This window comes from Lontra canadensis, unplaced genomic scaffold (assembly GCF_010015895.1).
Source record: "Lontra canadensis isolate GAN:19392208 unplaced genomic scaffold, GSC_riverotter_1.0 scaffold5, whole genome shotgun sequence".
Taxonomy (NCBI): Eukaryota; Metazoa; Chordata; class Mammalia; order Carnivora; family Mustelidae; genus Lontra; species Lontra canadensis.
In genome coordinates this window covers 39,998,491-40,014,151 of record NW_022630999.1, presented here as the reverse complement: position 1 = coordinate 40,014,151, position 15,661 = coordinate 39,998,491, and positions in this window count along the sequence as shown.

Here is a 15,661-nt window from a genome sequence, read left to right as displayed (position 1 = left end):
TAAAAAAGTGTTATCAATAAAATCAACAATAATACATAAAGAGCCTAGGCCAGTGACGATAACAAAGTAAAATGTTAATTATCATTATTGTTATTGTTATGATTATGCTCCTCAGAGAGCATTTCAGGGGTTGGCAGTTGAAGGGCACGCAGTAAATGTTGGTCAAATTAATGAATACAAAAGTGACTGCAATCAACAAACTTTTTTTTTTAAGATTTTATTTATTTATTTGAAAGAGAGTGTGAGCAGGGGGAGGGTCAGAGGGAGAAGCAGACTCCCCACTGAGCTGGGATCGCGATGTGGGTCTCAGTCCCAGGACTCTGCGATCATGACTTGAGCCAAAGGCAGAAGCTTCACCAGCGGAGCCACCTAGGTGCCCCAGTCAACAAACTTCACAACCCATAGCAAAAAGAGAACACTTCTAAATTCAATGCATCAGGAATCTCCTAGCTCCTAAATATCTTAAAAATAGCCCAGTACCTCAGCTGTCATCATGGCACTTCCTCCCTTGTCAGCCCAAGAGGAAAGAAGTCAGTAGTGCACGCAGCCCTCCTGGATGACAGGATGGAGGTGAGGCCATCGCGTTATCATGACTATGGGTCATCAACTGCTTCTGTCTGGAATCGGGACAGCGGGTGTTAGGACTCTGGAGCTGCATTAATTTACCTAGCTCCAAAGCGAAACATCAGAGTGGGAACATCTCAGTTGTTTGTGTCTGCTCCTGAGATAACATCCACTTTGACTTTGCATAACATATGGAGACATGAGGGATCCAAACACTTGATGTCAATGAAGAATGTGCAGAAACACAAAACAGCAGCGGCACTGCAACAGAGATTCTCGCTCTGTCTTTACAGTTCTCTCCGCTGCTGGCAGACAGCTCTTCCTTTGTGGATTCTGAAGGGCAAGAAGAAGGTGGGTTTGCCTACTCCGCAGCCTATCCCAAAGGAGGCACTGCGTCCTTGAGCCAGGACTGACAAAAGCCAGAGGAAAGAATCCCAGGCAGGAATAACTTGGGAAGAGGCGGCTTACAGCTCCATAAAGAGGGTGAGTTGGCTGCATTCTCGTTGACACATGAGAAAGAACCACACTGCCTGAAGTCCAATTTCCAACAGGTGTCCTGGAAAATGACGATCTCTTCAGTGAGAAGGAGAAGGGAGATACTATTGACTGAATGACGGTGACAATGGTCATTTGTTAATGACATATGGAGAGACTCTATGCAAAAATGATATTGTTTATTTCCATAATAACCCCATAACAGACACTGTGTTGGTTTGCTAAGGCTATGATAACAAACTACCACAATAGAAACATACTTGCTCACAGGTCTGGAGGCTGCAAATTGAACATCAGTCGAACCCTGTGAGCCAGCAGGGCTGGCTTCCTCTGAGGGCCATAACGGAAGGAGCTGTTCTAGGCCGCTGTCCTTGTCTTGCAAGTGGCCGGCCTCTTGGTTCCTCTTCATGCAGTCTTCCCTTGTGCATCCCTGGAGTCTCTCTTGTGGGTCCAATTTCCTCTTCTTTTAAGCACATCAGTCAGCTTGGATTAGGGGCCCATACTGACAGTCTTACTCTAACTTAATCACCTCTTTAGCTGCTCTATCTCCAAATACAGTCACATTCTGAGGTTTGGGAGGGTCAGGACCCTGACATATGAATTTGCGGGTGAGTTGGGATGGGTGGGTGGGAGAGGTTCCACAATCCAGCCCATAGTGATTACTATGATTTGCATCTTATGGATGAAGATTTTGAACCCTGCTGTGTAGCATAGCTAGTAAATCGAGAGGGCAGGATTTGAATTTGGGTGCATGTGACATCAAAGTCCATAATCTCTACCTTATGACACTGTGTCCTAAAGCTGATGAGTAGTGCTGAGATGAAGCTGAGTGACATCAACATCAGTATTTATAGGCTACTGATACATCTAGCAGATATGAGAAGTGATTTACTGAGAAGCCTGCTTTGAACAGCATTAATCAGTAGAAGTCCTACAGTTGTGGATTAATTTACATTTTATTCCTTTGTTACTATAGAAAATTTCTCTAAGCAACAGAAAAATCTGTAACCCGCCCCTGCACAGGCACATACCTGCCCTGGCTAATTATTTAAGACACTGTTCCAAGCTATGCTCCTAATTAACAGTGGGCACTACTTATGCCAAAATACAGGTCCAGTGTCTACTATAGTTTGTAATCCATCTGGTCTCCCAGCCCCCAATGCCAGTGGCAGGTGTGGCTGCTGTCCGAATGGCACCCTTCTTCCCGCATGGGGTGAGGGGGGAGGGTCCATGGTAGGTAATGAATCAACGGCACTCAGCCAATTCTCTGGATTCTGTTGACATGCATGGCCAGCTTTCTCTCGTGATTAATTACACTTGCTTTCACAGGAGTATTAATTCACTTTTCTGGAGAGCTTTTCTGATTTCTGCTATTAAAAAGCAAATACCAACAATCCCCCTAGCTTGGAAGGAACAGAGTCCAGTTCAGTGTGGGTCATCACAATCGTCACAATCTACCACTTGAAAGAGTGTGGTTACCATTGAAGGAAAGATGTGTGTGCTTGTGTATGTGTGTGTGTGTGGAGACAATGTAGTATGACCAAATATGAGCATAAACATAACTTTCATTCAAATACAATTTTTCTCCTTAAGATAACTGTATGTCCTTTTTTTTTTAAGATTTTATTTATTTATTTGACAGACAGAGATCACGAGTAGGCAGAGAAGCGGGCAGAGAGAGAGGAGGAAGCAGGCTCCCTGCTGAGCAGAAAGCCCAATGTGGGGCTCGATCCCACTACCCTGGGATCATGAACTGAGCCGAAGGCAGAGGCTTTAATCCACTGAGCCACCCAGGCACCCCATATCCCTTTTTTTAATGGGTGCCACCTACTTCAAAAAGCCTACTCAAATAACTGTGCAAGCAAATCAGATACTGTACATTTTTAGTAATAATACAGTCAAAAGAAAGGAGCAGATAATTGGAGACATTTTCATAATTAGACATAACTCCCTTCAAACAAAGAACGACCACCAGTTAATTAATGTTTGTCAAGCACTTTAAAATCATACAATTCAACATCCTAGACATTCCCACCTAAAGGTAGGGAAATAAAAGGAGGGGGAAAGCAGCTTAGATGGGCTCTGGGTCTGTCTTGTTCGGTTATTCATCAGATTTACGAGGGAGGGGGGATGAAAACCACATGCACACAAAGTAGCTGGAACTAAATTTCCTTAAAAGCTATTGCTCTGTCTCTACCTCGCATTTTTCTTTATGAGTGAATGGGGAATAATTCTCCTGAAAATCATTTCATGGGAGCAGTAACATCAATTCTTAATTATTAATATCTCGATTTGTTATTTATTAAGCATCAACAGTGCATTAGATGTTGTACAAAACACAGATAGCTCTGAGTCTTAAATCAAGCCGATTCACTCAGAAGTGTATGTCTTTAGCCTTTTTTTTTTTGGACAGGATTTGGGCAGTGAGCTAGATAATGAGGTGCTGCCTGCCTTGGAGGGAAGTGTCTTTCTAGCACTTAGGTTTTATCTCTCACCAAATAAGGGCAGAGCATTTGCCTGAGAATCAAAGATTCCAAACTAGGGAATGGACCTTGAAGGATGTCATCGCCAGCAGCCTCTGAGCTTGCTAACCATGTGTCCCTCTTATTTTAAACACACACCCTCTTATTTTTACATATTCACTTATATGTTGTATACATACCCTATTGTACCAATACATTATGATCATTTCAGAAACACACAAAATGCAAAAAAATTTTAAAAGATAGCATGTAGATAATATGTTTTAAAATAACTTGTTTCAGTGTATTTTATTAACAGGAATAAAGAATTTTGCTCTCACTAAAAATATGCCACCATTGATAACATTTCTTTACTGAATAATGCAATTGAATATGAATCCTTTTTTTTTTTAAATCTTAGTTTAATACTTTGTGATACAGAGATTTGGTTTGGTGCAGTTTCAGTGGCCACTACTGCTGAGAAAGATGCTTCTCAAAAATACATTCATCCAACTGGGGAGAAAATGCATTGCTAGTTGGGCTTACTAAATCACAGAAACTTTTTTTTTTACGTAATCCCCACACCCAGCATGAGGCTTGAACTTACAACCCTGAGATCAAAAGTCTCAGGCCGCCCTCTTCATGAAAGTTAATTTTAAAATCATTGACCAATTACATGAACGTTTTTGTAGAATTTTGCTAGTAAATTTGTATTATTCCTGCTCTAGCATTTGTTCTTGTCAACAAATCGGAACTTACTATATTTTTATATATTTAATAAATGTGTTCAAAATATACTGGATCTTTCATTTTTTTAAATCAGTTTTAAAATTCTATTACTACGTTTCCTAAGTTTGTGATGTTGTGGTTTTTAAAGTTTACAAACTTATACAGCTTCGGCCACAAAGATTAGCATCAGTGATGGAAATGTTTCCAGACATTATTTTTAAAATGCTTTCTAGGGGCACCTGGGTGGCTCAGTGGGTTAAGCCACTGCCTTCGGCTCAGGTCATGATCCTGAAATCCTGGAATCGAGCCCCACATTGGGCTTCCAGCTCTGTGGGGAGTCTGCCTCTCCCTCTGACCTTCTCCCCTCTCATGCTCTCTCTCTCTCAAGTAAATAAATAAAATCTTTAAAAATAAATAAATAAATAAAATGCTTTCTACCTAGCACAAGCTCCTTTCAAAAGGTAGCTGATTTTGCATTTTCAGAGAAGGAGTAAATAGCTGACTGATGAAAAGCTTTCATTTAAACCCCACTCTTTCACTGACTACCTGAATGAACTCTTTCAGAGCCTCAGTTTCCCCATCTGTCAGTATAGTTAGTAACCTGCATGAAGAGTCATTGACTTGACCTATATAAAACAGAACCATGCCTGGCCCATACTAAACCTTCTAAACCTTATATAAATGAAACATGTTATGTGTATTTCATTTTTCAAGTAATCTCCACACCCAATGTGGGGACCCCACTTAGGACCCTGAGATCAAGAGTCACATGCTCTACAGACTGAGCCAGCGAGGTACCCCATGTATGTTTAATTTTTCACAAATGTTTGTCAAGAGTCCTACGACCAACAGGTACTTGTCATCACAGGAGGTCAGTGTAATTGGACACATATCTTTTCGTAAAAAAAAAAAAAAAAAAAAAACCAAGCAAGCAAGCAAGCACAACTTGGGTTGACTCTGCTTTATTTTGACCCAAGATAGTCTGTAAACCTCTCTGTGACACAAAACGTTGTCATGGTTATTCTCCATTTCATTCAAAATACTGTAAGATTCTACTGTTTGCAATTCTGTTATTTAAATAATAGAGTCCAGGGCACCTAGGTAGCTCAGTTGGTTAAGTGTCTGTCTTCGGCTCAGGTCACGATCCCAGGGTCCTGGGATTGAGCCCCACTTCGGGCTCCCAACTCATCAGGGAGCCTGCTTCTCCCTCTCCCTCTGCTGCTCCGCTGCTCGTGCTCTCTCTCTCTCTGTGTCAGAGAAATAAAATCTTTAAAAATATATCAACAGGGACACCTGTGTGATTCAGTGGGTTAGGGCCTCTGCCTTCGGTTTGGGTCGTGGTCTCAGGGTCCTGGGATCCGGCTCTCTGCTCAGCAGAGAGCCTGCTTCCCCCTCTCTCTGCCTGTCACACTGTCTACTTGTGATCTCTCTCTCTCTCTCTCTCTCTGTCAGATTGATAAATGAAATCTTTAAAAAAAATAATAAAAATAAAAATAAATCGATAAAAATAAAAATAATACAGTCCATAAATTTCTCTAATTCGGACACAATAAACTACAATATATAGAAACATGCTCATGGGAATGAACAAAGGAAGACCTGGCCACAGCCCTCTGTGTTGGAGGGCTCTTGCTCTGACTCCAGTAACACATGTGACACCTTAGATACGACAGACATTGTATGGTTCATCAGACATCAAATAGCAGTAAGCTTACTTCCTTTTTAACTTTTAGATAAAATATAAATACAAAGGAAATGTCCTCTTTCTTGTACCCCCCACTATAGAGTCCAGTGATTTGGTCCAGTGGTTTCCCAAACAAAGATTCTCTGGATTCTGTCCAGAGCTACTGAATCAGACTCTCCGGTTAGGCCTGCTTCTCCTCCAGCTCCCAGCACACATTAGTCTGGCAACAAGATGATGATCTAACCTCCCCACAAGGGAGGCTCCCTGACCACGGCCTTGACAGATGGTCACCTTCTTGAACATTTCTAATGACAAAGAGCTTATTACTCTCAGGGTAACCCATCTCATTTTTGGAGTTTTTCGATTGTCAGAAAATGTTTTCTTCTATCTCCCTGTCATTCTATCCACCAGCGCAAGTATTTTGCTCTCTGGTGTCACGCAGAAAATGTTTCATACCATCTCTTCTCCCAATCTCCCTCTCAACTCCCCAGACCCTTCAATCGATCCCCACTGGACTTGTTTTCTGGGATGTTCTTCCATCTAGTTCCCCTTCCCTGGCTGCTTTCCTACTGGGAAATGTTGCTTAATATTCCGTATGTCATCAGATGAGGTCAAGACGCTGTGAGTGGGTGACCTCCTCCAATTGCTGCTGCAGTGGCATCATTAATGCCAAAAAGATTCATCACTGCCAGCTGAAGCTCATGAGTTCTCTCCGCTTGGGTGCTTCATGTAGACATACTATATACATTCATTGATAATAAAAATACCTTTCATCATTGAGTGGAGGTATTTTCAAATCCTCATCAAGACATTCCCTGTGTTGCCATGTATATATATATACATGTAAAATATACAGTATATACAGTAAAATATACTGGCTTGCAGTGCAAAACCCTCAAGATCTGATATTATCTATTCTGTGTCTCTATTTTAGTCTCGTTTCATACCATAAAATATATGGATCCAGACAAACAGTGGGCCTAGAGTCAGGGCAGCTCATACCACCTTGGCCCAGTTCTACTGTGTAACTTTTATCCTTTCTATGTCTCTCTATGCTCATCAAAGAAATGAGAATATGAATGTCTGCACTGCCAACCTGAGAAAGTTTTAGCAAGAATTAAATGACTTACAAATTATAAAAGCCTTTTAAATGGTTTAAAAGAGTTATAACAATATTTTATTTATTATTATTATTATGCAACCTGTAGGTGCTTAATAAGTAATTATGGGGAAATGAAATAGGCAGATAAATGATAGAGAGCAGACTGAATGATGACGAGAAGGGAGGATCAGAGAAAAGATAAGACATAACGTCAATTCCAGCTCTTGGCACCTTAAGCCAGTGTCTGTCGCTGGTGGCAACACAGAAAGAATCACGATGCTTTAAGTCCAATGCAGTGTTTAAAGAACGCAGGGCTTAGTTTCTGGTGAGGGATCATCTCACCCACAATTCCTGTAGCTCCATGCAGTTAATGAGGCAGCTAGCAGCACCTGTTCAGAATTTACCCAGGAAGAAATGTCATGGGTAGGAGGCAGGAGCTAAGAGGCAAGGCTCACATTCATCAACACACATTGCTAGTCTTCCAGGGACAGCAAAATATTTAACTGCTGAGCAGAAAATCCTATTTGACTGTTTGAGTAAAAGGTAATGATTAATATCAAGCTAAAAGTGTGTGCCTTTCTACATTTTATTAAATAAAATACACTAATGGCATATGTATGAAATGGAATTGCATTTTTTTAAAGATTTTACTTATTTATGTGACAGAGAGAGAGACAGTGAGAGAGGGAATACAAGCAGGGGAAGCAGGAGAGGGAAAAGCAGGCCTCCCACGGAGCAGGAAGCCCAATGTGGGGCTCCATCCCAGGACGCTGAGATCATGACCTGAGCAGAAGACAGACGCTTAACAACTGAGCAACCCAGGTGTCCCTGAAATTGCATTTTTGACAAGGTTTTCATTCTCCCATGAACTAAGCATCACAGGATATTTGGTTCTGCATTTAGTCATCCATCCATTTATTCAAACAAACATTTCTTGAGTGAATATTATGTGCCAAACTTTATCCCACATACGGAAGGACTAAAAGATGAATAACCTTATAGTCTGAGGAAGGAAGGGGACAGAGAGAGACAGGGATAGAGGGGGGAGGGAGGGAAAACTTAAATGCAATATGACACGATAAATAACAAGTTGAGTCAAGATGCAGTGGGCTCACAGGTAATCTTTAAGCAGCGGATGAATCACGACTCAGCTGCAGATCAGAGAAACCACTCTAGCTAGTTTAAGGAGGAAGAGATTTTATTTGGGAATTAGGTGCTAATGAAATCATTGAGAGGTCAAGAGGAGCAGTCTCCCTGCTGAGCCTTGAGGGCAGTCCTGGACCCATACTGCAGAATTATACCCCAAGGGGAGCTGCCCTCTTGGGCACCTTCAGGAAGGTTGGGAATCCAGAGGCTGCCAAAGCTCCAGGAATAATCTCATTGGCAGCTCTCCAGGGCTGACAATTGTTCATTCCTGCTAAATCCTTACTGGAAGATAGATAGATAGATAGATAGTCAGTCTAATGGCCCACCATAACTCTGGCCATTTAACTCAGTTCTGAACTAAAGTCTTATGTGAATCCATCTGATTAGCAGAGCCAAAAGGCCAATCTGGAGCCCTAGCTGCAAGGCAGTCTCTTTTCAGCCTTGGCAGTCCAGGAGCACCGGGAGCAGGTGTGAACAGGTGCAAGCACACCCAGGCCAGCAGAGAATGTAAAGATGGAGAGATCTGAAGGCAGAGAAGGGGGAGGGCTGAAGCTAGGAGGATCAGCATGGGTGCGAACCTGAGCAGCAGTGGAACTCTGTCCCTGACCAGCTATGAACAGAACCAAGGACAGCATTTTAAACGTCACCATCTTTTTGTCATCACTGTTACTGACATTTTAACACTAAAGGCAAACCCACACCAGTGTGGTGTGCTGGTGGAGCGAATACAAACTCAGAGCTTAGACCCAGCAACATTCTTTCTAGCTCTGCCGCTAACAGTGATCCTGGGATGTCACTCAATGTCTCTGGCTTCATTTTTTCCCATCTGTAAAATAGGGATAATTTCCACGATCCTCTGTTAATAAGTCAGGAATTAACAAGAAATTGAAACGTCAAAACTCACCATCTTCGTGTGAGTTGCTTTACATGCACTAGTGGGATATATATTAAATGGTGAAAGGGGAAACTTCCCAGTATCTGCAGAAAAACTGACCTTGTGACCAGTACATTTCTTTCCTAGTAAATACAGTATTATAATTTTGTGTGGATAATGTTACAATAACAGATGCCCAATAATAACTTGTTGATACCAAATTAAAATGTAGGCATCACGCAATTCAGTTTTCCTTGGCAATGCAGATCTCTTCCCAGCTCCCCGCTCCCGGCTTATAGGAACCTGCGACCACGCTGCACGCACGGACCAGCAGGGTAAATAAATGAGGGGGCTAGAGTCTGCATCGTGTGCTGAGCCTTGCGCTCAAGCCCAGGTAACTGCTCGGCCAGAGGAGTAGTCTTCCGTTCCGCGGTTTTCATGAACACGTAATTCATCCAGTGGCAAGAGATGTATTTCATGCCGTTTGGAAAGCCACATGTCCTTTCCCTGTAATAACGGCCTCCTCTGCCCCTGCTTAGAGACCAAGTAGCTCAGCAGCTGTTGAAGGTCAAGCGAGACTGAGTCACCGAGTTACAGCACACAGACGGCGGAGCCCAGGTGGTGTCTAAATCACCTGCAGGAGCTCCGGTGACGTTAGAGGGCAAAGAACTTTAAATACCTCTCTCTCTCTCTCTATTTCTCTCTCTCTCCCTCTTTCTGTCCACCCCCCTCCCTCCAGACCAAGAGGAAAGGAGAAGCCAAGCAAGCTGTGAGAGATAATATACAATCAGATAAGCTTTTAAAACAGGTGACAAGCAGAGAAAGTACAAATGAAACCCGAACTGACAATTCCATTTGATTGGCTTTTCTGCTTCACCATCTACATTTGTGTGACAGTCAATGATGATCAGAAAGGAGAGCCGTACAAACCCAGGAAGCCACAAATGACCCCAGAATTAGACCCTGGGAGGTAAAAACCTGGGAGTAGATGTCTTCAAAGCGACCCATCTACCTTTCCATCATGGAAGTAAAGAGTAATTATGGGTTGAGAGCTTTCCCTAGATGAACACAGGTAGTTAACATATGTCACTGCTGTGCCTCTGTTTTTCCCTTTTTTCATGCACACACACACACACACATACACACACACAGCACACTGGAGAAGAATTAGAGAAACTTCACAGAGATGCTCTCTGCCTTAACCAATTAACAACTGCAAAATAAGAAATATGACTCTACTATAATTGAATTGTCACCGGCAGTGCAAGAGGGCAATGCCAAAGTTTCCTTGTACTTAGAATGAGGTTTTTCTTATATTACATGTCTTTTATTTCATCAGCTTATGCCAATTACTCCTGCCCGGTCTCTTTGACTAATGAGAATAACTGATCCCCACATACTTTCTATCTGCCAAAGTCTCATTATCCTTTAGCCTTCATGCTTTTCCCCAGAAAGCAGATAACACTTTTGGTTTTATAAAGACTCCCTTAAAATTGATCACCATTTCAAGAAATTTCCTTGGCATTTTTGCCAACCTGACTTGCTGTTATTAACAGAGCGAAGTGTTTAAAAGTTCAGAATGGTTTACGCCTGCAGAGTTAACTAGCACCCAAGGGCGATTGACACGGCTAGGTCAAGCAGAGATTTTTTTTTTCCCTCTGCTTTAATCTTCTTAATGTGTGGCAGCCACTGAGAGTCTGTATAGAGCTTTTAGAGGATGCTCTTGGGCTCAAAATTATAGAAGAATGGCTCCTCTTATATCAGCTGACATATTGTTTTTAAAGGGTTGTTATGAGGACTAATAAGGGCAGAGCAGGAACTGCAGGAACACCATACAGAGCCAGAGAGCCTGGCACATGGCATGAGCCTTGGGTTGAACCTCAGAGGCCATTCCACCAGCATTCTCTGGGCCATCTCAGGATTCCGCACCCTGACATGACCACCTTGTCTGTGGAGGACACCCTTCCTCTGCAGGCAGGAGTCATGCTGTTATGGCTTGGTTCAAGAGGATACCAGCTGGTCGTCGAAGGCTGAGAGGATGACTATCCAGTTTACCAAGAGGGCCCATCTGCCCTCAGCAGCTAGAGAACGAAATTTCCCTGGCATAATGAGGGGGGATGGATGGGTTAGCCAAATCCTTCAGAGGTAAAGAACAACGTCATCCAGCTACTCCAAACAACCACCCCTACAAGATTCACAAAGTGGGAGAAGACCCTGGAGATTTCTTGCCTAAATATCCAAGCATAGCCTCGTATTGTATTCCTGCTCTCTGGATAACTGCTTTTGCTTCCTTTTGCCTGAGCAGCCTCAGTGCCCATGAAGTACCTGCAACACAGGGCCAAAGCTTCCACAGAGGCACGACGTATAAACTGCAAAGAACACCTTTGCCAATTCCAATTTCTCCCATTCTCTCCAAGCTACTTAACAGAAAACAAAACAAAACAAATCCCAAAATACCTACCTTATTAATTATTCTAACCATTTGCCAGTTGCTCAGGTTTTAAGGAAGCTTTTATGTGCTTTAAAACGACATTTGTGTTAAACACCAACGTAAATGAAGCCATGAACAAAGAAAGCTACTGTGCAGGATCGTAGTTCATTGGAGGTGGTAGTTTTTTCCCCATTTTAGCTATTTCACTCTGAGGACATGAAACTATTACCAAACTGTCTTCCCTTGCAGGCCTCAAGGATGGATTTAATTTTGTACGACTCTCAGACTTGACGGCTAATAGCAATAATGCTGAACACAAACATCTGGACTCACTACAGGAAATCATTCCCTTCATTTTGAGAGCCAGGTGCAGACCTGAGTGAAAGGCATCAAAGAGTTTCTGGCGGTGGAGGAATGCAACCGAAAGGTTTTCTGTGAAGTGAGGAGGGAGACTGACGAGAGAGGAAAACTGGACTTCAGAGAACATTTTCCTGCCACCCAGGTGGTAATCGATTTGGAATTTTTATATTTAGAAAATAGTAGGGCACGTGGTGTAGAATATAGGATTTTTCATTCTTTTTAGAAGTAAATCACAAACACTCTTCGTTTCACCAAAATCATGGACTGTACCCTAACAAGGAGGAGAGAAGAGGTGCAGGGAAGAATTTTCATAATAATTGTATTTGAAACCTTGGTCTTAGCCCAACAAGATAGGGATAAGGTTGGTTGACACAAACCCCCACGCTAGAGATTTTGGAAACCCAATCTATCTCTAAATATCTGGGTAGGGAAAGGCATTTACAGTCACAAAATAACTCTTTTCAGTCTCTACTGAATTGATGTTCTCTCTGGGGTTTCCTATGATCACTGAACTCCTTATGTGAGAGGCCCTAACATGGGACCCAAATCCTTCTCGGTGACTCCACTTGTCATTTGTCCCCTTACCTCTCCCACCTTGTAAATACACATAACAGAAATTTCACTGAAAAGGTGGGAGATACCACATGGGTATGATGGGAGACATGTTTTGCAGGCTGTCACATCTTAAAACATTGCAAGAAAAGCACTTAAAAACCATATTGTTCCCCTTAGCTATCCTATTACCAGCAATTTCTTAGTGGTTGTAGCCAACCTAGCTATATAAGCTCCCGTGGTTTTGCTGATTCTTCCCACTTCTCTCTCTTCACACCTGTTTTGGTTTGAATTATGTCCCTCAAAAAGATATATACAAGCCCTAACCTCAGCATCTGCGGATGTGACCTTGTTTAGACATAGAGTTTTTGCAGATTGTAATCAAGTTAAGAGGAAGCCATTAAGGGTGGTCCCTGATCCAATCTGACTAGAGTCCTTATAAGAAAAGGAGAAGGGGCACAGACGAAGATGCACAGGGAGAATGCCATAAGACCACAGGGACTGAGACTGGAATGATGCAGCCTCAAGCCAAGGAACACCAAGGATTGCCAGCCACCACCAGAGAAAAGAGTCTATCCAGAGCTCTAGGTGAGAACATGGCCCTACTAACATCTAGTCCCCAAAACTGTGAGAGAATAAATGTCTGTTATTTTAAGCCCCCAGTTTGTCTTACTCGTCACCTCAGCCCTGTGAAAGTAATATAAGAGCCCCTCCTTTTTCTCTCCCTCCATCCCAATATCTCAGCAGAGATAACTAGCACCTCTTTTATTATTCTGACACCTGCCCTTGGATCCTCAACTTTGACCCAGCAGCTAATGAATGTATTTTCTTATTCAAGAACAGCTCCCTCCCTAAGCGAAATTCTGGTGCCAGAGGCCAAGAAAATATTGTTTTCTTCCCCTGCCTATCGTGTATTTAGATTTTAAAGCAATCCAAGTGCCCCCATGAGATTTGAGGGTCAAAACAAATTAGAGGCTGCTTGTGCTCAAATAAGGAGACCCCTTTGCTTCACAATCATTCACAGCTTTCTCTTGTCAAAAGGGACAAAGACCTGCATGCTTATCAGAATGTACAAAGCTCATGTGAACTGCCCTCTCCCTCCCTCTGCCTCATCCTGGACTGCTCTCCCTCTTTGCTCTTCCTCTGATCACACTGCTTCTTTCCGTTCCTTATTTTCAACAAAGCGTTACCTCTGCTACTCTTGCTGCCTGGGACTCCCTTCTCCAGACCCCTGCCCCAGCCTCTTCTTGAGCAAATGCCTCATGGCTCTCAGATCTCAGCTCAAGTACCACCATCCTAGGAGAGGCCTCTCCTGCCACCCCAGGACCCAATCACATCCCCTGCCTACAAACCTTTACGGCACCCACTGCTTTTCTTTAGTAATGTTTATTAGTTTTTAATTATAATAGAAACTCTTAATTGAGCTCCTGGGGGAGAATTAACTGCTGTTTTCAAATCCATCTGTAAAACATATTGACGGATGGCCTGGAGCATGATGGATGCTTATGGCTTCTGCAGTCTAATACCCTCGTCACTTCTACCACCACAGAATGAACTCTAGCCCTTCTAAGAGGGCGTTGCTTTTGTTCCCCAACCTGTTTACAGCAATGGTACTTGATGACTACAATTATGTAATTTAATTAAATATCACGTAAACTGATCAAATATGAGCATAAAAAGAGAGTTGCTCTTTTGAAAAGTGAAATGCTTTGGAAAGACTTGAAAAAGCTGGGGGGTGGGCAGTGGGAATTGCTTAGACTAGTGGTAAATAAGACAAGTGTAAAAGACTAGAGAAAAAAGTGTTAAAAATCTAAATGAACTCAAATTACTTGGTAAGTGTCTTTAAGTTCTCCCTCCACCTTAAAGTATCTGAAACTGGAAATTGTAGGTGATATACATTTGAATGGACTTTATTCAAAAAAGATGACTCTGGGGCAACTGGGTGGCTCAGTGGGTTAAGCCTCTGCCTTCAGCTTAGGTTCGCAATCCCAGGATCCTGGGATCGAGGACCGCATCTCGCTTTCTGCTTGGCGGGGAGCCTGCTTCCCCCTCTCTCTCTCTGCCTGCCTCTTTGCCTACTTGTGATCTCTATCTGTCAAATAAGTAAATAAAATCTTTAAAAAAAAATAAAATAAAATAAAAAGATGACCCTATCAAATTCAGCAAATACATGTTCATTTATGTATTTTAAGTAAGAAATGAAAGTTTACGTATGTGTGTATATACACACACACATATAAACATGTATATACACATACATGCAATATGTATATTCAGATATACGTATATATGCACACATGTGGATGTATATATAAAATATTAACCATATAAACATGCACGTGTATATACACAGTTGACCTTTCTTGAACAGCATGCATTTGAACACCTGGATCCATTTATATGCAGATTTTTTTTTATAAATATAGTACTCTAGTGCAAATGTATTTTCTCTTATGGTTTTCTTAATAACATTTTCTCTAGATGACTTCATTATAAGAATACAGTATATAATACATACAACATATAAAATATGTGTCCATCCACTATTTATATTATTAGTAAGGCTTCTGATCAACAGTAGGCTATAATTAGTTAGGTTTTGGGAGAGTCAAAAGTTATACGTGGATTTTCAACTGTGTGGGGGGTGAGTGCCCCTAACCCCTTGTTGTTCAAGGGTCAACTGTATATGTATAAACCCATATACACATTTTAATGACTTCCCACTTTAACTGCATTTTCCAATTACCTAATCATCTATTAGTCTTGTTCTCACTGGAGAAAGGGCCTTCTACAGTATATATTTACTGCTGGGATTATGTGATTAACATTCATCTCCTCTCCTTGACTGTGAGTTCCATTACAACAAGAAGCATGTCTGTTTGTTTCAACCCCAGAGTTCTGGTGCGTAGCACTGCCCCATAGTACATACTCAGTAAGCACTATTCTGAATAAACAAAAGGTAATTTCACTTCCTTTTCTGCTGTGCAGACATAACAGATAATACAACAAAATATTGAAGCATATTTATGAAAGATGCTCAAAGCAGTGAAAATAATTACCCCTCAAAATTCTTCAGAGCTGGATAAGTGTTAACTTCGACTCTGCTGAAGACTGTTCAGGGTGTTGGGACACATTCGAGGACAGCGCTGTCTTTTCTTTCTGATGGCTGCCCTGTTTTATCTGAATAGGACTCCGTGGATGGGTATGAATCTGAACCAGGGAACAAAGGAAACACATAATTCTCTTTTCTCCTCTCTTTATA